General features: G+C 39.8%; 1 pseudogene; it reads left to right on the forward strand.

Annotated features, from left to right (window-relative positions):
- Positions 1 to 2,117: 2,117 nt before the first annotated feature.
- On the forward strand, positions 2,118 to 4,269 carry LOC146660673 (histone H1 pseudogene; annotated as a pseudogene).
- Positions 4,270 to 17,524: the final 13,255 nt, after the last annotated feature.

Consider the following 17,524-nt stretch of genomic DNA (forward strand, 5'->3'; position numbering starts at 1 on the left):
AGCTACAAACCTATCATTAATTGGTCCTTCGATGCCGGAGCCCTGGAATCGCATTCACCGAGGGGAGGAGGGACACGCTGAAAGACTGACGTCAGCCAGGAAGTTCCTGTGGATTCGCTGTATGTCTTTTCTCCTCGATGAATGGCGATTGGCGGGATTCGAGGCTGATATTACACGCTAAGCAACACCGAGTAAGTTTAGAGTCCAACTCTATAACTGTACATCTTCGCCGCTCAGTGGGGCGTTGTCCGTGGCCGCTTAGTGGGGCTAAAATTACGTCTTCGCCGCTCAGTGGGGCGTTGTCCGTGGCCGCTTAGTGGGGCTAAAATTCGCCGTCTAAGTGGGGCGATGTACAAAGCCGCTCAGTGGGGTTTTATGTACAGAAGCATTAAGTCGCAGAGTTGCGCAGTTCGAACTTTTTTTGGTTCGCCGTCTTAGTGGGGCGAAATACAGACCGCTGTGTGGGGTACTGTAGTGAGTTCTCCACCGCTCAGTGGGGTGTTGAGAAGTTCCGCGGGGTCCAGATTGTGCTGGACAGTAGGCCTATTTTGTGTTGTTGTCATTGTCGTCGTCGTTGTTGTTGTTGTTGTGTGTGAGTGTGTGCGGAGCAGAACACGTGGTCTGTGACACCGACTGTTGTTGTTATTATGGGTTTCTAAGCAACCAAGAGTGAGTCGGAGGGAGACAGACGTTTGTGCTGGACTTTGCTCCTGGCAGCACAAAGTATTTATGTAAGAAAAAGAGAGAGCGACGGCTCCACAGCTGCGCGGGTTCACGCGAGCGCGGTCACGCGGACCTGAGCCGTGCGGTTAATCGCAGGCTTATAAATGGAAGAGATTCAAATGTTAGAAGTTTTCAGAAAACACACCAGCCTTGGAGAGCTGTGGAGAAGGCCAGCCCACATCAGTAGCACTTAAGATATGCTCTGGTGAATGGCTTTCCCCCCACCCCTTGCTGACACGTTTATTCTTTAGCTTGCCCTGATCGACAGCAGCCTGTGTGCCAGACCATAGATTTAATTGAGGTGGATAGTTGTTAAAAGTAATCTACATTAAGCTTGTGGTTGCTTAAATTCAGTACAATGACATGTGAGGTGAAGTGATATAGGTAAATATTTAAACTCATGAAGTGCATAGAGGCACTTGACCTGTGTGGAAGACGGTCGTCTTATTATGAGCCATTGTTGAGATATAGAGCACATCTGTGAAAACAACTAATATGCTCAACCCTGTATGAAACATCTAAAAATACATGATGGAGAAGCTGTGTTGAATATGTAAGTGTAAGACTTTGCCGCTGTGGGCAGAGCATGCAACTACTGTGTGATGTTGCGTTGCAGTTTTTTTCTGAGCTGATGAGCAAGCTACACGTTATCAGATCAAGAGCTGTCTGGGAACTACTCAAAAAGGGGGAAACAGGGAGTGTGCAGCGTTTCCGTGAGCAGTTTTCCTGCATCTTGACTTGTGTGTAGAGTGTTCATAACATCAGCATCATGTTTTTGTTTATTTGTTTGTTGGGTTGAAAAATAGTTAAATAAACTGGTGATCATATTTACGGATCACCATGGCACATATCATCAGCCATGTGATTTATTTTTGCAGATGACAAAGTGAGTGTGAATGTGTCTGACGTCACAGTGTTTTTGTGCGCTGTGTAAAAGTAATTGCCTTTGATCGTGAGTGAGAGCGGTGATTCTGCAGATCACCAGCTATTGTAAAGAAGAAGAAAAAAAAGGGTGAAAAAGAGAATGAACTTATATTGTAGATGAAAAAGAAAAATCATAGGAAAAAGGTTTTGTGTTGATCAGCCAAAAACATCTATAATTTCATTTTCTGCTTTTAAGAAAGGATTGTTCACAAAAACAGAGAGAGAGAGAGAGAGAGAGAGAGAGAGATATGTGTTGATTAAGCAGTGATGATAATAATGAAAATGTCTTAGTTGTCACTTTCAGGTGAAAAGCAGACCTGAATCAATTTTCCACATGCAGCGGTCGGAAGAAAAGTTATAGTTTAACAATTGGAAACGTTCAAGCCAAGTTTCTGGCTGACTTATTTATAGCACGATCTGTCTCAAAACTCTCACTCTTCCCTGAAAAAACCTGATCAGCAGCGGCAGTATCGGAGCAGAGGCTGCAGAAGCAAAAGCAGCAGAAGAAGAAAGCAAACCCATCTTCCTGTCTGATTGAATGAATTCCACGGAAGGGCGAGCAAGATGGCGGCGTGAAGAGGAGTTTTTGTTCGAGCGCTTAGCACGAGACACTTATTTGACGTCTTTCTGGCTTTCGGGACTTTTTTGGAGATCAGCGCGCTAAACTTGCTGGATCTGAGGCCAGGGTCTGCGGCGGCAGCATGTTGAAATGCTCAAAAAGGACTGAGTGACTCGGGCAAGCCACATGCGGCTAGCGACATGAAAGAAATGGACCCTTCATGATGCGTTCAACGTGCCAGCGCTGTGGTGGGAAAGGCTCCATCATAAACACGCCCTGCGCCGAGGTTCAGGCCAAGAAGAAGAAGACGATGACTTCCAAGCCCAAGAAGGTCGGCCTCAGCGTGGGCGAGCTGATTGTGAAAGCCGTGGCCGCTCTCAAGAAGGCTCTGGCTGCCGGAGGCTACGATGTGGACAAGAACAAGGCCCGTGTCAAGACCGCCATCAAGAGTCTGGTGGCGAAGGGCACTCTGGTGCAGACCAAGGGCACCGGGGCCTCCGGATCCTTCAAGATGAACAGGGTTACTGAGACCAAAGCTAAGACGCCCACCGCGGCCAAAGCCAAGAAACCGGCAGCAGCTGCTAAGAAGTCGCCCAGGAAGGCAGCAGCAGCAGCACTTCAGCCACTAGCACGAAGTCAACCGCATCAGAGGACAATAGTGAGAGTGGCTGTGACTTCACTGTGCATGTGAAGAAAACGTTTGAGGAGAACTGAACAGTTGGAGTTTGACATTTGCCACCTGTGGAGTAAAATGGCAAGAAGAGACAGTGGGACACAGGACAAAGCTGAAGGAGAACTGCCGGCTGTTGGACTGTTGAAGTGGGAGAGGACAACAGAGTGAGAAGACTAGGTGAGAACACATAGGAATTATTTAATGTGGGAAATCAAAATTTGGGTTAGCAAACCTGGGGAAAAGAAAACTGACTGCTTAAGTTGGAAAATTGAGACGGAGTCTGAAACATTGCGAAAATAGAAACATATACAAAATCACACACACACAAGCAGAACATGCATTAACCCTACTAACAATTCCAAATACAAAATGACTCATGAAGACTCATAGCACATTAGTTAAGAAATGATTAAATAATAGCAGAGAAGTGTGTAGGAAAGGCAGCTTTAAGAACATGCTCTGCTGGAGATGCAGCTCCACAGACATGCATTAGACCTGCCTAATAACACAAACACATGTAATGAAAATTAGCTTGTTATCTTTCATCAGTGTTAAAATAGTGTCAATTTAGCAGACACTTGTTATTAAATACTGAATTTATCCAATGCAAAAAATTGACTCTCCAGGTTGCAGGACAACAGTTTAACTTTTGTGAGAAAAAAGATCCTGGTTTGACCAACCAGTGATCAGACAATAAATTTAGTTGTTAAAATGGTAAATTGGGAGAAGCTTCCTGCTTGATTGAGGCAGCACATGTAATTTACTGTATGAGGGAAATTGTCTTTTGTGATAACATTTTGAACATGCATTTCTGTCGTCCTGTCAACTTAGTGGGTTAATAGCTGATTCAAATTAGTTGATCGGTCTTAGATTAATGAAAGGTGACTGAATTCTAGCACGAGTGAATGAGATGTGTTGGAGTTGTTGTGTGTTGAGTGGAGACTCTAAAACACTGAGTTTCCTGTTTTGATGTGCGAGTGAATCCTGTATTTAGATACACAACTCTGAATACATCAGAACAAACGTCTTTTGTGAAGTGCATGACAGCATGTCACATGTTTTATGATGAAGGGAAAAAGGAAAAATTGAATAAAATAGATCTGTGGCTTAAATGAGTGAAGAGCACAGACCGGGTGATTAAACTCATAGCTAATATGACATTAGGGTTATGTTGTGTGTTGTGCAGTTGATGGTTGGTTTGGAGTGAATCTAGCTGATGATTCTTCTCCTGTTGTGAAGATGATGAGGAGTTTGTGTCATGACTTAACAAGGCCTTTTTATTTTGATACTTTCACAGTGCACTGAGAGTTTGGTTTGATAATCTCTGTTATTTTTTATTTTTCATTTTTGAACAAGTACTGATTTTTGCTTGTGAATTTCTTTTCTTTGAGCAGATCTGCAAGTCGGGAATTAAAAGCGTTACACGTCGTCAAGGAAATTGTTGCAAGTGAGTTTCTCCACATTTAAAATGGGTTCAGGAGAAAGCCACTTATTTGGGACAATTAGGAAATGAGAGTCCCCCCCAAAAAGGATTCAACGAGGAAATCCAGTCTAAATTATTTTTCTTTTTGAAATAACGTCGTTTTGCTGAGCGTGGAAACGAATGCGATGATAGTTTCCACAATTAGCAAAAGAAGGAACCACTGAGTGAATGAGTAAGACTTTTAAAATAACTGACTGACTGACTGAACATGATTGTGTGAAGCTAACCCCCACCTGACAAAGGTGCAGATGAACCCATGTGTTTCCTTTTACAGGAGCAGAAAGATGACAGCAACACTCGAGGTTGCGTGATGATTTAACATTTTAAATGCCATTTTCTGTGTCTGTGAACTTACTATGTGTGTGTCATTCACTAGCTTGAGTTGCTCACAGAGATAACTGTGACAAAGTATGCATACGCCTGCGCAAGCGCTAATATTTGCATTTTCTTTTCTTACAGCATGCCAGTTCTTCATGTGAATTGATGATGCGATTTATACCAGGACAACTGGTTGATGTTTTTTCCTACTACAGGATTTCTGGGTTTATGTGTGAGGAAAACTGTGTTTACAGGTTATGGGTGGTGATGCTGTTGCATTGTGTTGATGGGAAAATGTGAAGGTTACTTTGATAATGTGAATAACCTGTGTGAAATTTCCTGTGTTGAGAACTGGTGTTACTTCTTTCCACAGCTAGGGATGGCTAACTTTATGGTGTTTTATGGCACCTCTGGAATGTGGATGGCCGACGCCTGCCCACCAGGATGGTCAATGTGTATTGCTAATGTTTGTTTTTCTGAGACTGTGTTTAGAAGATTCAGCTGAAGCGGACAAGTGACATGAGTAAAACAAATAAGAGATTACGGTATTTATGGAATAGTTTATTATGGGCTCATTTGCTGGCCACTTTTGAACCCATAATAATAATAATATATGAGTGGAGTGACTTTGCTTAAGAGAAGTCACTGATTACATTAATGTTAACAGAGTACATGGGATAATCCATGTCTGAGGTGAATTAGGGTAATAGTTGTAGTTACTGATTTGAGAAAGCCTGCACATGACACTTGTCTTGCTGATGTCGAATGCTTATTACTCTTATGATACAATTGTTTACAGGTATGAAGTTTGATTTCACTTCCAGATTTTGCTTTCCAGGCCGTGATGGTGTGTATGCAGGCTCCTGGGAGAGCCAGGTGTTAAGCAAACTTAATATGCAAGACACACTAACATCTTTTATTGCAGGGTTACGGAGCTACTCCGGAGGAGATGCCCTGATGTTGCCTGGGACATGATCTAGCTAATCTTTTTCTTTAAGACAGGGATCCAGGTTTGGTGAGTTGATGCATGGGAATGTCCATGCGTCAAGAGGTGGAGTGCAAGGATTAACATTAAACAATGTTTACTATTATTGTTGCAGTGATTTGTGTGATTAGCCGTTTATTTACAAGTATTAAACCTATGCAAGTGGTGCATCCATGTTCAGATGAGGCTTTGATGGCCTATAAGTGAAGTTCACTGAACTAAAGAATGTGGTTTGATGATTGTTGACATGCTCTCCAAATAGAAGTTTTTCTTCTTAGCAAGGAAATACAGGTGCAGCAGTAATCTCCTGAGAAATCTTCAGAGACCCAGTGAGAAGCGTGAACCATTCCAGGCATAGCTGACAGCCAGGCAGTGGTTGAGGTCAAAGGTCAAGCTGGTTGGGGCCCATCATGAGATCAGACCTTGGAGCCACAGCAAGGACCATGAAACTGCCTGCAAAATAGAGGAGAGGATCGTCCACAAGATGGGAGCTGAGGCCAGGAGAGAGGCTTCAGGAGGATCAGAGATCATCTTCAGCACAGCAGACATCACACAGAGAGCTGTGCTACTGAGCTTCCAGGAGATTTTAAATAAAATGAAAGATTCAATATTGACGCTGAGGAAGACGACTAAGGTGTACGACGTGCTCTGCCTTAAACCTTCAGCAGCGTTGGAACATGAAAACTCGTGGGATGAGGGGAGCGTGCCAAGCTCCATCGACAGCGCAGAAGGAGTTCGAGGATGACATCATGATTCTGTGAAAGCACAGGAACCAGAAGCTATGGTGGTGATAACAGCAGTTTCCTATGAACATCACCTAACGCTGTGCCACTGTACTGTGCATACGATGACACTCTGAAGGCTGCTGGGATCATAACAGCAGTAAGATGACGGAACCCAGCACCCTTTCCACAGAGAGCTTTTTCTGCAGAGCGTGGACAATTAAGGAGTCATAAATATCCCCCTCACAAGACGAAGGTCTGAAGTCAGGTGATGGGGGCTGGTAAGAGGCCATAAAACTAGAGTGCTGAGAGGTCTGCAGCTTTGGAAATAGCTGAGAACCATGTTGACAAACAACAAAACCAACTGGTATGTTTGAATGTCTATTCTACATACATTTGGACTCTGGTCCTATGGACAGTGATGGAAACAACTGGAAGAGACATTCATGACGCCCTGCAGAACTCAAACCACTCTGCAGAGAGACATGTGATGTGCACACCTGGAGGAAGCATTACCAAGCTGAGATGTTTTTGAAAATGTTACTTTTTTATTTTCACTATTAAATTAACAATTTCTTTGTTTGCTCGTAAGATGCAGTTTGCCATGAGATGAGCTCAATGAATGGGATAACTGCTAATACATTTGTTGAACTGTGTACCTTTTCAGTAATTTAGGGTGATTTGACATATGCTGAGTATAAAAAGGTTTGCATTGAAACTGTCAGACATGAGGTATTCATACCTGGGAACTTTTCAAGCATAAAGGTCAAAAAGGGGGGAAATGTTAGATTTGTATTGTTGATTGTCATTTATGCTTAGAAATATTTACTTATATATGCTTAGAGTTTTGTAATTAGTTGTAGATTGGTAGAGGTTTTGATCCTTGATAGTCTGCAAACTTTGTGTGTATTAGACAGCACTTTGGGAGCATGAGAGGTCATACCGTGTCTTATTGTTTTATGGTAGGATTAACGTAGTTGCGTCTGTTCTAGTCTAAGTGCTTTTCTGTTTAGATGAACTGCTGGACTTCCTCACCGGGGGGGGGGGGGGGTCTAGTCTACCCTCTTCCTGACCAAGGATGTTTGACCCTTTGATCAGCAGTCCACACACACACACACACACACACACACACACACACACACACACACACACACACACACACACACACACACACACACACAGGCAAGGTACTCTTTGTGTATGTAGACGTCATATGTTAATGAACTTATGCATATTCATGTAACCTCAATAAAAGGACAGTGATACGGGAGAACGGACGATACTGGGGTCAAGCGAAGGAACGGCGTTTGTCTGGTTCTCTCCCGTGCACGAGTACCATGAAGAAGTTTGCCTACTTGCGTCTTGCTTGCAGTGTAATTATATTGTCTTCAACGTTCCAGCAGATGGGTTCAAGCTACAAACCTATCATCGTGTCTTCTATTTGGCATGCTAATCAAACAGTGAAAGTAGCAAAATTCATTAGCCTTTTAGAAAATTGTTACTGTTTTTACACTCTTTGTATGTTTCCTGTATGTAATTCAAATTATGTCGTGTCATTTCTTAACAACGTTGTTATTGTGAAACATTCTAGAAACGTATAGAAAAAACTTTATGTTTTGAGAAAGGATGGCACATAAGGAAATGTGTGATATTCATTCAAGACATTTTTTTATGTGATGCTTGGAAGTGGTCTCAGGTTAATGAGAGCGGAGCAGGTGCAGGTAGATGGATGTGTAGAAAAAACTCTGAGGCTAGTAACAGCGCAGGGATAAACGACAAGGAATGCTTGTAGAGAAAAACACGATGAAGGTAGGAATAACAAGAAGAGGTAGGATATCCACACCTGATCTTGGCTTTTCTCCTTTGCCTGCCCCTCCTGCTCAACCCTAGGCCCATTAAATTCACTTTAACGTTTGCTACATCTGTAATGTGGCATCTCAGCACCCCTTCCACCCTCCCCTGGGACACTGGGATAATCTCTGCTAAGCCTTCAGGAGAGAGGGATTTTATCCCTACATTGACAGATAGCGAGAGACAGAAAGAAGGAGAAGGGAAAAGAGCTGGCTACTGGAGGATAACAACATAGATAATGAGTTAGCTGTCGAAAAAAAAAATCTTTTCCATCCTCTTGTCCTTGTTTCTCAACTTGCCTGTCTGCTTAATCACTGAAGAGCTGCTTTTGCACTCCCTTAATAAAAATTGACTGCACTATATAAAAACTATACAGTAATAATGAATCTCTCTGTGTGATTTTACAAAAAAAAAAAACCCACACACATACTTAATAATACATGCATATTATTTCATTCTTTTCATGTGTTCACATACATATCCCTTTGGAGGGATGCTGTTGTTATTATTGTATGTTCTTGATGAAATGTTCTTATTAAGGCCTAAGAAGCAATTATACAAGCAAGTATAACCTAAGAAGTCATTTTCTTTTTTTAGAACACATAATCCTAGAACATAATAGGAATACGGCTTAGTTTATGCCACTGTTCTCCTTAAAAATAAATTTGGAAGCAATTGGATGCCGCTCTGTTGGTACAGGATGATGAATAAGAACATCAGATGTGAATCAGACCTTTGAAACCCTGTTTGTGATCATGTTGCAAGACTATAGTTTTATATTTAATATACTATGCTGTTCACCTAATTATTGATAAGAAAACAAATAAATACTGTTCTCAATATCCCTTTAAAGGGATTTATACATTACCTGATGTCAGGAATCTATATTTCATAGTATACTCAGTGCTCAGTCCCCTGTTCTGCCAGCTTTGTTGATAAAAGTGGCAACAACTCTGCGTTGGTCAGTCAGGGTTAGGGTTGCTTGTAAGCCAGACAAGGGGAACTGTTGCATTTTTCATATGGCTTCGTGTAAGGTGAAACATTCATAACTGGTTATCAAATTTAGGGTGGGAGCTCATCTAAGGGTACACTGTGTATGTGCTGAATGTCTATCGCAATTAAGAGCATAGAGAAGGTTTTAAAATCTCAGGGTAAAAAAAAAAGAAGATTTTGTATGTGTAATAATAATAATTGCTTTTTTAAACCAACCTCAGAGGGGTTTTCCTTGTTTATTTTTTAAACTACATTTTAGCAGAACTTAACAGAGTAATTGTAGTACTGAGAAGAATAAATTGAAAGTTTTTGCAATACCTTAGCTTAATATCAATTTTGACATTTTAAACAAGATGTATGTTTATATTAATGCATTTACATTTAAATTAAGCCACTTATAATGAGATTCATAAATATCTTATAGCTGATCTAAATTTTGCACGATCATACTGTCCAGGTAACTTCACCTTGCCTTTTTTTAAACTAGTATTGCAGTTGATGAAAAGATGATAAATTTGTCACCTGTACTTACATCAACTCATTTTTTTAAAGGACAATATAGTCATAACAGTGTGGCATCATGGCTGTCTTCTTCCAGCTGCGGTTTGTGTCACTACAGGAAGTTAAGATATCAAATGTATTAGGTTAAAGAAAACCTTATAACTAATCTAAAAGATGCTTAAAGCCATTTCATGATCACTAACTTTAGATTTCCAGGGTTTACTATATCTGTATTCTTACCTAAAGGCATTTTCTTATACCTTCAACTACTACTAGCTACTATAAAATAAGCACCATGGTAGCTGGGACAAATCAGTCTTTAAGTCTGTTTGTCCTGCATGCTGTTGTAAATATTCTGGATTCCACTGAGTAGTCACAAATTTCTGTGGAGGACTCAAATGGAGGATAATTAAAGCTTTTTATTTTTTTAGAGCATTTCTTGTGGCTGTCTTCAACCCCAAAGTAAACAAAGTTCAAAAGGTATAAAAAGAGTTATCCAAAAAGGTGGAGTACAAAGAGGTACAAGAAACAAGAGGAAACCGTGGGAGCACAACAGTCATTCTGACAAAGGACACAGGGCTGATTAAGGAATGACAAACACATGTACAGTAAGTAATTACACACTGGTGAAGACAATCACAAAAAAGGAAGTAAAACTGTCACAAAGCATGAAAGAAAACCAACCTTCAAAGTAAAACAAAAAATAAAATACAAATATTAAACACAGACACAAAAAGACTCAGTTGACAACAGAGACAGTGGAACAGACAGGAAAAACAGCAGGAACTAGAGCTACTGCTAATAAAAATCAAGCCTTGAATCAAAACAATGGAAGCAAAACTGAAACTCATCCTTACAAAAAAAACATAACATGAAATCAAGAATCACAGGGTCAAAATGAACTGGGATTGTCAATATACTAGAATGAATCAAAGCTGGAATTCAAGGGTTTCACCGAAACACAGAAATCAAAACTACAACTCCAGTGAGACAGTGAAACAGAAACCTAAACTAAAGAATACAAAATCCTAGGACCATACCATGAAAAATATATGAAGAAAGAAAAGGATTTGAGAAAATAGAGAAGAAAATAAAAAATAACAAGAGCACTTAAAGTGCACATTTGTTTGAAAAGCATACTATACCTGGGTCATTGCAAGGGCTACTCAATAGCTGTTTCATATTGACAGGCTCACAAAGACATAACTTGCACTAACACTGAGCAGCGTCATAGGTAACACCCAGGAGGCACCTTCAGTGCTAGCAAGACAGACATACTGGGGGAAAAGCCCTGCCACATATGACCAAACACAGACTGACAGGAGAAAGTGGACAATACTACCAGCAACAGTAGGAGTCAGTATGACAGGTGGGCGCGTAAAGAGTCCAATTATAAGAAACTGTTCAGGGAGCAACAGGTAGGGGAACACACACATTTTGCACATCCCCTATCTCTTGCTTTATGGGAATTGTCAGATAAAGATCAGAAAAAGGCCAGACAGAAATAACAGAAAAGAGACTTTTGGTCTTTCAGAAATGTGCTGCAAAGTACATGTCTCCACCAGGGACTTTGGTAGGGGAAGATATAGTCCCAAAAAGGGATCTGTTGCTATAGAATACAGAAGACCATATGAGATATGACTGCATCTATTTTACCACTTATAGATGGGTTTTCTGATCTTATCGCTAAACTGGGTTGCCATGGGTGCACATATGTGTGCATATCACTGAGAGGGAAAAGTATTTGTTGTATTTTTATTTTTTGCATACATTTAATTCAAAACAGTGTTCAGATGTTCAAATGTAGGCTGCATCAAAGTAACAGTAACAGAGTGAACATAAATTATAACAAAGGTATGATAAATTCTAAAAGATGGGTGTGGCCTAGGGGGACTAAGCTGTCAAAACAGAGGGGGTGGAGCAAAGGGGCGCTTTTGATAAAGCTACTGTAAAATTAAACATGGCTCTACATAAGTTTAAAAAAACAGCACTGTAAACTATTACATTAAAAGTAAGCATGTGAATGTATAAAAAAAGTACTTTAGTACTCACTGCAGGAAACCTGCTCCTGTTAGTCCCTTATTATCATATTAATTTTACTCATTTATCATCATTGCTATGTGTTAGGAAACTACTGTAAGCAAACACATCCATTTGAGTTCCTTTTCTTCGCTAATTACTTATATTTGACACCACATATGTCACTCCTATAACCTTAGTGTTTAACCTTATGTTTTCTTATGTTATGTGGGTTAAAAATGTGAAATGTGAAAAAGCAGATGTGTGTAAACTGTTACTATGACTGAGGAAACAGTCAGATACAGTTTTAAACAATCTTTGATTGGTGCTTACATTTATCATTTCAATTATTTTTATTTCAATTATTAAAATAGGATCCCATCCAAAAAGGCCAAGTCCCAAACCACAACCCAATGTGATGAGTACTATATGTATGCAAACATGAAAACTTGTGAATACACTGTTATCAGTTATAATAAAGTTTTAAAGTTTGGAGCGCCTGATTCTTATTCTTCTTTCACACTTCACTTTTTTTCACAACATGAACAACTGACAAGCCTTGTCTGGCTTACAAGGTTAATTGGTATTCTCTTCTTGGAACAAAACAAAGTCAGTATTTTAAGAATTCTCGCCTATAGGAGATGAAAACTTTATTAGAATTCACGACGACCAGCGTGTGTAAGATAGAATTCCTCCGACCTCATTTGGGAACAGGGTTTTCCATTAGTCAAGTGTTGTTGCTGCTTGCTTAACCAAGGGGAAAATGGGTTTTTAAAACTGCCACTCGTGAATATGTTCACTGTGTGTGTGCGTATGTGTGTGTATGAGTAAGTATGTGTGATTATCTTCACATTTATGCGCGTACGCACATCTCTGACGTGTCTTGAGAATGATTTTGTGCGGCCAACAGTAGATGTCATGCTGACAGTGGGATTCAGCAGAAGGAGTTAACATTCGTCACATTATCTGCTGGTGTTACTTCTGATTAGAAAATATAAATTACTATAAACGAATCATTCTTAGCCTGGTAACAGACTGAGCCTGTAGTAGTTTACTAGTTTGATTCAACAGGCGATATGCAATATTTTTATTCAAGCCCTCAAATTAAATCCAAAAGTGTGCAGTTTAGTCCCCAATTCTTATGAACATAAACTTGTGTCTGTATGCAAAACGTACGGATCTATAGATCTATAGTCACAGTGAGGTTTTTGCTTGTTATACATGCACTATCACTACTGTTACAAACATTTGTAGCAGGTCATTAGTAAGCTAAAAGGTTTGAAAACAAGGAGGAGCTCATTGGATAAGAGAGAATATAACATATTTTTCCCGTCACAGTCAGCGAGATTATTTTTCACTAAGGCGTCAATAACCATTCTCTCGACTAAGTCAGCATGTCATCTTTTCAAGGCAATACTCATCCCCATTACCAGTGACTATCTGACAAATACCTGACAGCCAGTCAAGATGTGTATTCTGGCAAGGGAAAAACACATAATGAGACGCATATGCACACATGCAGCACACTATAGCAGTTGCCAGATATGCATATTAGTCTAGTCTGAAGTAAACTGTAATAAAGGATCACTACAAGAATGAGACAAGCAAATGGCTGTCAAGGGGGGCCAACCCACTAACATGGAATCACACACCCTTCAAGATGAGTATCATTTTGAGCCTCAGTCTCACTGGAACAATTAGAGTGTAAAGGAAGGCTAGGCTCCTGTCAGCACATGTTCAGTGAAGATTAATTAATTCTGCTATAGTCTTTAAGGATTGTAGCAAGCATTAGGAGGGGTGCAAATTGCAAGTTTATCACAACTTTCAAGCAACTTTTGACCAACATGCTCACAGAGAGCAGTTTGACTCAAATATGTTGCTATGACTCAACCACTGATCCATTTAACATATTCTGATGCAAAATGCAAAAGCTTCCATATTGTTTACTATCAGTCAAATAGATTTAATGAAACAATTCACTGTTCAGTGTTGTGATATTTTAAAACGATTTCTATACTTCTTTTGTTGTTGCACTTTTTATGAACTTTAGTTTGATGTGCAACTTTAAAAAGCTGGGATGCTGTGTACATGTAAATAATGACAGAATGCAATGATTTGTAAATCTCATAAACTGATATTTTACAAAAGATTTTCTAGAAAATGACAGTGATTATGTCATGTACTGCAGCTGATTAGAAAAATAATGTTCCTTTAGATTTAAATTCATGTTGGGAAACATTATTCCGAACTTGTTTCACAGTTTCTAGAGTCAGTTTTATTGCAGATTGATGAACCTCTGCCTCTGCCCATCTTTATTTCTAACAAGCTCTATCTCTTTCAGATTTCTATACCCACTCATATTACTATCTGTTACCAGTAAACATAATCATTTGTAAACTGTCCCCACAACTGTTTTTTCTTAGTAGTCCTTCCTTTTTCCTGCTGTGCCCAGCTTTTTTGAGATGTCTTCCAGCCTTATAATTCAAATTGAGCTATTATTTTTCATGAAATAGTAAAACACTTTATCAGTTTAAAGATTTGACAATTTGCAGTGTTCTTTTGTGAATAAAATGCATGTTTATGCGATTTGCAAATCATTACATTCTGTTTTTGTCTACAGCTTCCCAACTTTATTGAAATTGGAGATGTTAATTGGCAAAGAAAAAGTATCTTACATTATTTTAAATAAGTGTAGTTTTTGGGGCATATTATTGCTCTTCGTGGCCTGAGAGTTTCATCATTATATCGTGTACCACCCTGCTTGTCCTTTTCACCACTCCAGAGTTACTTATGTAAGTAAAGAATGACTTCGCAACACCTTAGTTATCCCCAGCACAAATCATCCTCTTTCCCGCAGCAATGTCTTATTTTTTTTAGCCCCATACTCCAGGGAAGAGTATAAGGAGAGCCTCAATGTGTCACGGACCCGGTTCCGGGGACTCGGGGTTCGTGAACAGTGTGGACCTTTATTGTTATTAGTGTATTGGATGTATGTTTGCTGCACTGTGTTCTTGTGTTCAATGCTGGTGTGTGTATGTGTGTGAGGCTGGAGGATGAAGGACAGCCACCTGCAGGCCTGATGGGTGTGGCCCTGCCAGCTGCTGGTCACGCCTAGCTTACCACACACCTGCTTCTGATCAGGATCGTCGGGGGAGCTACTTAACAGAGCGATGGAGCTTCCTCCGGCGCAGGATCGTTGAGTTAGACTCCATGTCAGTGTTTCTAGTGTTGTTAAAGTGTATGCCTGCCGGAGTTGGTGCCATAACGGCTGTGTCTGTGTTTTTCCCCAGGAGGACAGCGGAACACAGGACTGCAAGACACACGGGGTGTGTGAAGGCACAGGGGCAGAGAGCACGGGATACCAGCACTTGGGAGAAGACACGTCACGGGAGTCGAGGGAGCACTTTTGGAGATTTAATGTGTGGTGTACAATTACCTCACTGTAAATAAACCCACTGTTCATTCCATTAAGTCTGCGTTTTGGGTCCTTTCTCCTACATCCCCCACGGTCTGCCCTCCAGACCGTGACACAATGCTTACTGAGACAGATGGAGATTTGTAGTTGAAAGGTGAAGCTACACTCAGGGGATAGCTCATGTGTTCGTAAAATCCTGAGTGGCTCAAAGCTACAGAAAGGAAACACAAAAGAGGGACATGTTAGCGTTTTTCATTTGGTGAGACAGATGAAGGTCTTTGAACCTGAGCTGATTATCTCACTGATGATTATCAGCCAATACCAACCTCACCATGAAATGCTTGCAGCAATTCATGAATTTTCCAACAGATGCATGTTTTTTCAAAAAGCACTTGCACTGTACAGATAAATTGATATTTTATTTGGTTCTGCCAGAAAAATGTACTTTTTAGTATATCCTCATGTGAAAAGTTCACTTGCTGTAGCTTATGTAGTGGAGTTTTTATTTCTTTTCTCTCTTTTTTTTTTCTTTTTTTGCCTTAGGCTTTTAGCAAAGTTTGCCCAACTTTTTTTCTTCTGTCGCTCCCTTTGTATCAGAAATGAAAGCATGCGCGGACTTGAGTTTTCTCAAAGTACCATGGGATTGTATGTGCAAGTCTTTTGTACTTTCCAAGCACCCTCCGCCATCTCCATGTTTCCCCTCCAACACCACCCTCCCCCTGTGTTCAGACCTCGGTACATGTGTGTGCCTCTGCCAGTGTGGAGTATGTGCTTTTCATTAAGTACATCTCTTTCAGTACAGATAATTATTCCTGTCAGTTAGAAGTGCAAACACTCATTAACAGAAAGCAACATAGACACACTCCCAGTATATCCTTTCTCTTTGTGGCAGTATGTTTTATCAGCTTCAGTGCTGTTATTATTATTGTTTTTGTAAAATACATATCACAGTATGTTGCTGCAGTATTTTCAAAACCTGTTTACTTTTTATCCAATTTCCTTTCATTTTAATTTTATCAGAACCACATATGGTTCCCATTTGCTCTGGAATTTCATTATTAGTAATGTCTTTAATGTTATAATGTCTTTTTCCAAATACAATTTGGTATGGCCTGCTCAGCTAAATACAGTCTGGAGTTGAATTTAGTCATAGCACTATCGCACCGACACAATCCTGCTTGTAAGAGATTATTTAAAATCATGTGAAACTCTCCACCATTTGACCTTAGAACTGAAGAAGCTTCTCGGATGAGAGGTGAAACATCTTCAAGCAACTTAAAGAAGTCCAGACGCTTTTCTTTCCAAGCTCCTTTGACTACGATGACCTGGATGACTGAGAACCTTCACAGACATGTGAAACAATGTTTCACAAATAGCAAAAAATACAAATTTGTAATAATATCGATTAATGATGTCATGTTGATGTACTCAGTCACCTGGAATAAAGCATTAAGGTCCAAGACTAACAACTTGTTTGGCCATCACATTTCAGCACCTCAAAAATAATAAAACCTAAAAAAAGAATCTTTTTTTACTGTTTTTTCTCCAGACTTTTGAATCTTTTTTTTCTTTTAGATGGACACTGACATACATCATAACCAAAAGAAGAAGATGTTATAGGATAAATTCATTTTGATAGCTCATTTTCCTCTACATTCCTTTGTCCCTCTACGTGTAAACTTAAGCAAGTGTTGTTGCTGTAGAGGCACACAGATGTGAACAGTGACCAACTTCTTAAACTCAATGATGGACAAGCTTTTACACATGTATAAATGTATGTTCACATACCGGACTGTGAAAAATCAACTCAAATGCATATCCACCCATTTGGGGACAGTTTATAAAGCAGTTATAACTTAATATGCTAAACTTAAATGTATTGGTGTCAGCAATTTATTTCTGCCAAAAAAAAAGAAAAAAAGAAAAACATATTTGCCTTCTAAGCATATTTTTCTTAAAAGTATTTATTGTAGTTCACAGTAAAAGGCTACCTTAGCCATAACTAATGTGTCTTTCTGCACTTGTGCGTATAGTAAACAGCTCCGCTAATTATAAGAAGCACTGCCGTCTCCAGAATCTAAAAATGATTTCATATAGGTCACACACAGGTACACTATGAATTTATGAACAGCAAAAGCAACAAGCTACTGAAGTAATATTACACACATTTTGCCTTAGAGAGTAAGAATGTAAGGGCACTGTATAAAATAAACTCCAAGAACTTAAGTTACAAGTTACAAAGTTATATACAAAACAAAGTCTAACGCTTGGAGAATGAAACAGAAATTAATGGATTATTGTTTCCAAAGTAAAAGGCAAAGATTTGGTGTTCATAAAGAAGGTCAGGAGCACCAAATT

This window comes from Rhamphochromis longiceps, linkage group LG10 (assembly GCF_057381845.1).
Source record: "Rhamphochromis longiceps isolate RC_006_pf linkage group LG10, R_longiceps_female_GT1.1, whole genome shotgun sequence".
Lineage (NCBI taxonomy): Eukaryota > Metazoa > Chordata > Actinopteri > Cichliformes > Cichlidae > Rhamphochromis > Rhamphochromis longiceps.